The sequence below is a fragment of the Triplophysa rosa genome, linkage group LG8 (genome assembly GCF_024868665.1).
Source record: "Triplophysa rosa linkage group LG8, Trosa_1v2, whole genome shotgun sequence".
Lineage (NCBI taxonomy): Eukaryota > Metazoa > Chordata > Actinopteri > Cypriniformes > Nemacheilidae > Triplophysa > Triplophysa rosa.
In genome coordinates this window covers 22,333,085-22,339,084 of record NC_079897.1, presented here as the reverse complement: position 1 = coordinate 22,339,084, position 6,000 = coordinate 22,333,085, and the positions used below count along the sequence as shown (strand labels likewise).

The following is a 6,000-nucleotide window of genomic DNA, read 5'->3' as shown; positions in this document are numbered from 1 at the left end:
AGAGAGAGAGAGAGAGAGAGAGAGAGAGAGAGAGAGAGGTTCTGCATTAGGGAATGAGAAACACAGATTTTGCATGAGGTAAAGAGAGACACGGGTTCTGCGTGAGGTAAAAAGTGAGACAGGTTCTACATAAGGCAAAGAGAAACACAGGTTTTGCACGAGGTAAAGAGAGTGAGAAAAGTTCTTAGGGAGATAAAGAGTGAGACATGTTCTGCGTGACGTTAAGAGAAATAAGGGGGAAAGAAACAGATCTTGCATGAGTTAAAGAGAGACATGGGTTCTGCATGAGGTAAAAAGTGAGACAGGTTCTGCAGGAGGTATAAGTGAGACAGGTTCTACATAAGGCAAAGAGAAACAGATTTTGCATGAGGTAAAGAGAGTAAGACAGGTTCTGCATGAGGCAGAGCAAGACAGGTTCTGCAGGAGGTATAAGTGAGACAGGTTCTACATAAGGCAAAGAGAAACAGATTTTGCATGAGGTAAAGAGAGTAAGACAGGTTCTGCGTGAGGCAGAGTAAGACAGGTTCTTCATGAGGCAGAGCAAGACAGGTTCTGCAGGAGGTATAAGTGAGACATGTTCTACATAAGGCAAAGAGAAACACAGGTTTTGCATGAGGTAAAGAGAGTAAGACAGGTTCTGCATGAGGTAACGAGAGTAAGACAGGTTCTGCATGAGGTAACGAGAGCGAGACAGAGGAATCCTGTGTTCTTCACAGCACATCTCGAAAACAGAAGAGACAGCTCAGTGAGATTTGTGGCCAAGCACACATGCACGTAAGTTTCAAGTTGAAAAAAGCTTTAGTGCTGATTGTTGTTTTTTGGCCAGGTTCACATTGAAATACACGCCAACGCACAACAGCTCCTGCCTCTCGCTCTGTGGTGGCTGTGATTGTCTCAAAGCAGGCGGGTGAGAGACATCCAGGACTGACAGACCTGATCCTGGATCAGCAGTGGGTGAATCCCGACGGATGCATCACATCAGAAGATCAATACCCCACTTAATGCTGCGCTGTTGCAGAATAACAATGGACCGTGAGAAAGCTTTTCACTCACCACCTTCCTGCTGATACCAGCAACAGCCCATAATTACTTTTGTGCACACACGCGCTGCAGTTATGGGGGCTGCATTTCCGAAATGATCTGTGAGATTGCAGGGGGATTATGATTATATTCCAGTCAGATCTTGGGAAGGTTTTGTGCAAGAACGCTGCAAGGTGTCACTGTGTTTAGTTGGATAATAAATAACAAGACTAAAAAATTTGAACTAGACACCTTCAGGCTTTTCGTGCGTCTTGGAACAAAAATATTTTTAGGGGCTATTCTTCAGTATAGATTTATACTCTCGATGGCTTGAGCCTTTAATAAGCTCTCGATCTCCAAATCTGTCCTTGCTTCTTTCAGTCAGCGCCGATACGTGCGAGTTTGTTCAATGCGGTCTATATTATTTAAAGTTAGTGTGTCAATGTGACTGAGTACAGTATAATCCCACGGTTACCCATCACTGGCTGTTATAGCAAGACACGAGGAGGGGCAGCCATATGGATTACAGAGATACAGCAAATACGAGGATGAGCGGGTGTGTGCGCGTGTCCGGGTATCTGTCAGGATTACAGAAGCGAGGCATGTGTGGCTCAGGAGGACATGATTCTGTCAGAGTCAGAGAGCTGCTGCAGGGTCACCCCTCCTTGGAGCCATCTGCTTCCTCCTGCCAGTTAGTCTCAGGGCACTGAAGCTCAATCTCAAACAGGCCCCGGGAGACAAACACACGCATGCACGGGTGCACTGAAAAACACACAGAAAATAACTAGCGAAACTGCTAGTTAGGGAAGCATACCAGTAACCAGAAATGATTGGAGTGCCAATCTCCCGGTGAAAAGAGAATTTAACCCCGAGCCATTTCTGAGCAGCCAAGTGTTTCCCTCCTGGAGTACAGAGGAACCAATCAGAAATGCGGTTACTGATGGGGGGGACAAGGAGTTGAACTTGAGGGACTGTTTGTATAAATCCTACACAGGCCACTTTAAATGCACGATTAAGTAAATGCTAAATCCCGGCTCACTCCAGAACTGTGCTATCGCTCCAAGTCTCATCATTATAATAGAGTTTTCATTTATAAAACTCAAGAGAGATTATGTGGACCCTTTGAAAAAGTCCTTGAACAGCACACAAACAGTCTAATAATTGTCTTCGTACTCAAAGTACTGTTTCGGGCACTTGCTGTAAAATCTCCTATTCGTTGGGTGAGCTTCGCTATGCGCTGTAGCCCCCCGCTGTGGTGGGCAAGAATGAGACAGAACACACAAGAGCAAGACTATTAAACCGTCCTACATTAGACAAAGAGACAAGTAGATGGCAACACACTACGATCTGAATACCAGGAAATGCAATAAACGATAATAATGTTAAAAATGTTCAATACACCCAATTTTGGTAATGTTTGACCCATTTGAAAAATGTGGAAAAGATCGTATATTTTCATGCAAACTCCAATTCAACTAAACGACTTGAAAAACACATTCAATAATTTGAGTTTCCACAAATAAGGGCACAACAAGTTCTGCTTTCCATAAGTCTTCTCATCAAATGTGTCAAAAAGTACCACCATAACCAGTGGCACCCCTCCTCCTGCAGGACTCGACTCTATATTAGATCATACACAACACAAAGAGAAGCTTCAGGATAAACAGTGTGATGCTATTCTACTGAATACCACCCCGAGCAGTCCTCTGTGGCATTTGACTCAAAAGGCAGCTTCCAGGACAGAAGAGTGGACAGAGGGAAATCTAGAATGAGAGTGCTTGCTTTGTGGTGCAAATGGTGCTGATGTGAAGGCAGTTTTAGCCAAAAGTGTGAGCAGAAAAACAAAGGCCATTTCATTGTGTGTCAAACATCCGTCATATGTTCTCTACAACGAGTTCATGTATGTAGAGTAGTGTGGTTCAGTATGGCAGTCACTGTGTTAAAAGATGACCATTATTTAAAATATAGTACCAAAACGTGTGGCTATTGTATGTGTGCTAATGTGCTAGCGCTTTAATTTGGCAAACAAGAAATCAAATCTGTCCTTGTGTTTTTAAGGTAAAGTACTGTTTTAAAGGTCCAGTGTGCAAATTTTTTGAGGATCTATCGACAGAAATGCAGCTTAATATATACATAACTATGTCTTCAGAGATGTATAAAGGCCTTACATAAAGAAGCGTTATGTTTTTATTACCTTAGAATGAGCTGTTTCTATCTACACACAATGCGGGTCCCCTTGCATAGAATTCGCCATGTTGTTTCTACAGTAGCTCTAAAAGGACAAACTGCTCTACAGAGCGCATTTCATAAATACGTTATTTCCTTCGGCAAAGAAGCGAAAATGTGTCAACATTTTTGTCCTGTGAGAGCCACCGTAGTGCTTCGAAAAGGAGGGGGAGGGGTGGAGTGAGCTGTTGGTTGTAACTCGCAACCTCACCACTGCTAAATTTTGTACATTGGACCTTTAATTCAGAACAGACTCAAAACAATAAAAAGAAAAGTGCATCACGACCAAGTCGCCAACGGCAGATCAAGCAATACTATCATAATTAATATATTATTCGTGGTAATTTTGCAAACATTCACATTGCCATTGGTAATAACCTATTTTGACATTATAACGTCAAATGTGGAGGAATCTGGAGAAATGAATGAGTCTGAAGTTTCATAACTATAAGGTAGCACTGAATTAGTCAACACTTCGTTTGTTTGTTTTTGAGCGTTTTTGCTAAACCGTCTTGTGGTGTGACATAGGAAAGATTAAGAGAAAAGTATCTCGATCAAGTCCCATTCATACTCGATTTGGATATTGAATTCCAAGTTAGATGTTTTGCTTACTTGCCTCTCGCTGAAGAATATGACTAAGATGACTCAAAGAAATTGTTTGACATTCCCTTAGGAAAATTTACCATGGTTTTACTACAGTTAAAATTGAAAAACCATGGTTTTACTACAGTTAAAATAAAAAAAACATGGTTACAGTAGTAAAACAATGGTTATCACAAAATAACCATGGTTTTGAAAACCATGTTTTTTGTAAAAACCATAGTAAACGATGGTTACTGTAGTAAAACCATGGTTTTCCCCCAAGTAACCAATGCACCAAAAAAACATGGTTACTACACTTGTATCACAAAAAAAAACATGGTTAATTTTCGTAAGGGTTTGCAAATACATGTATTATATTTCGTATCTTAGATATCTTATCGAGTCAGAAAACTATATAGCCCGCCCGCTACAAATGCTACAAATGTTACACAGCTGCTGAATGCTTCAGACAGAAACAGTGTGATTTACTGTGGTGTCACTTTAAGGCATTTATTTATAGCACTTAATCTAAATACATGGGACACGGCTCATAAAGCTGTGAAGGCCCCAATTTAAAAGGAACGTCTGGTCACTATAAATTGCCATAACATGGCACCGGAACACTGATTTTAGATCAGCAGCTCCTACATGACTGACAGGCATCGGTCACGTTTCCTTAGCGATGCAATCTACGGATGCGATCCGGCTGGCGTGGGTTGCATCGGCTCTGACAGGTCGATCTGCGTTTGTTAGTTCTGCTGATCTCTAACCAATGCTGCATCTCTGTAAAATGCTGTGTCTAAAATTGATTCTGTCTGCCATGACGATGAGAGGAAATATGAACTGGCGTGTCCATGATGACAGGCAGGAAACCCGAAACACTGTAAATAAAGAGACGGTGAACTAGATACTCACTGTTGTCCTTTGAGCAGACGACCAGTAGGGGAATCTGAGGATATGTGGTCCCGCTTTACCTCAGATGGGTGTCGCTGAGGAGGGAACTGGGGCAACACCTTCAAAAGGGAAAAATCTTGGCAGTCTAGATCCTGAAAAAGACAAAGAAAGAGAGAAAGAAAAGGACATAAGTATATTTGGATCTGGCTGTGTTACAGATTCGTAGAGTAATAACCGCTGGTTTGTAGGTGACTCATGTTGGCAGGAGATGTGAACCGGTCTGTGACCCACAAAGAGGAAGATTCAGAACTCAAACTGTTCAGGAAAAAATCCTCTTATACTCTGCTTTAAAAAAAAAATCTCGCTCACATAAACGCACGCCGCATAACTCTAAACAGGACCAGATGTTTCTACTTGAGAACTGCTCTCCCATCTGTGTATGGAGTAAAGAAAGCCATAGCGCACTTTTGAAACTCATTAACCCGCTGTTGTCAAAAACAACAAGAAAGTCCTGGAAGCCATTTGTGTTGTACACACAAAAAATACCGCCACGCATGTATACAATGTGTGCATCTATCTAACCATCCATCCATTACCGTCGTGCGGTTCCTGCCAGGAAAACATTAAACTTTTATAAGGGTTTAATACATCTGGGCAGCCCTAATGCAAAAAATAATCTGACTGTGGTACCCGTCAGCGAGACTGAATCACGGATTCAATTAACCGGTCCTGGAATTCCATACTCCTGCATCTTTAAAACCCCTGGTGAGGCTGGTGGGGATCGACTGCGTTTCCAGGAACACATTTGTGCAAGGCTATCACATTCTGACCGCGGTTAGCCTCTCTAACCGCTAGTGAGTTATAGCACGTTCATGCACGGGCTTTTGCACAACTCGCCCACTCACAACCCCCACCACATACTAACCCAGGGGGATGGACGGGGTAGGGGGGTACAGGCATTCCTCATAAGCCCGAAACCGGTGGTTGAACTCGACTATTTGCTTTACGCTACAGAGGCAGAACGAACAAAACAAACCTTAGCAAAATACAAACACATTCCTTATCTAGCTGCGTTGGAAGAATCAAAAACTGCTACAGTAGCGTGAGAGTAGTTCAGCTTTTTTTCCAAATTGGCCTCTCTTTGGCTGCTACACAGTGATATAGGAGCTAGAGGTAGATAGGCAAAAAAGAAATAAACATCTTTGCCGTTACTATGTTGTGTATTATCACGGACCCACAATCTGCACACACAATCAGCCCGATCCATTTTATAACACG

At 42.4% G+C, this 6,000-nt stretch overlaps 1 protein-coding gene across 4 annotated transcripts in view; it reads right to left on the bottom strand.

Annotated features, from left to right (window-relative positions):
* Window positions 1-6,000, bottom strand: part of sema6e (sema domain, transmembrane domain (TM), and cytoplasmic domain, (semaphorin) 6E) — a 119,352-nt gene that overhangs the window by 63,805 nt on the left and 49,547 nt on the right. For all 4 annotated transcript variants that reach the window (XM_057339721.1, XM_057339723.1, XM_057339725.1 and 1 more), the window contains one exon: window positions 4,744-4,874. The gene's annotated coding sequence lies outside the window, so the exon portion shown is untranslated. The remainder of the gene's footprint in view (window positions 1-4,743; window positions 4,875-6,000) is intronic.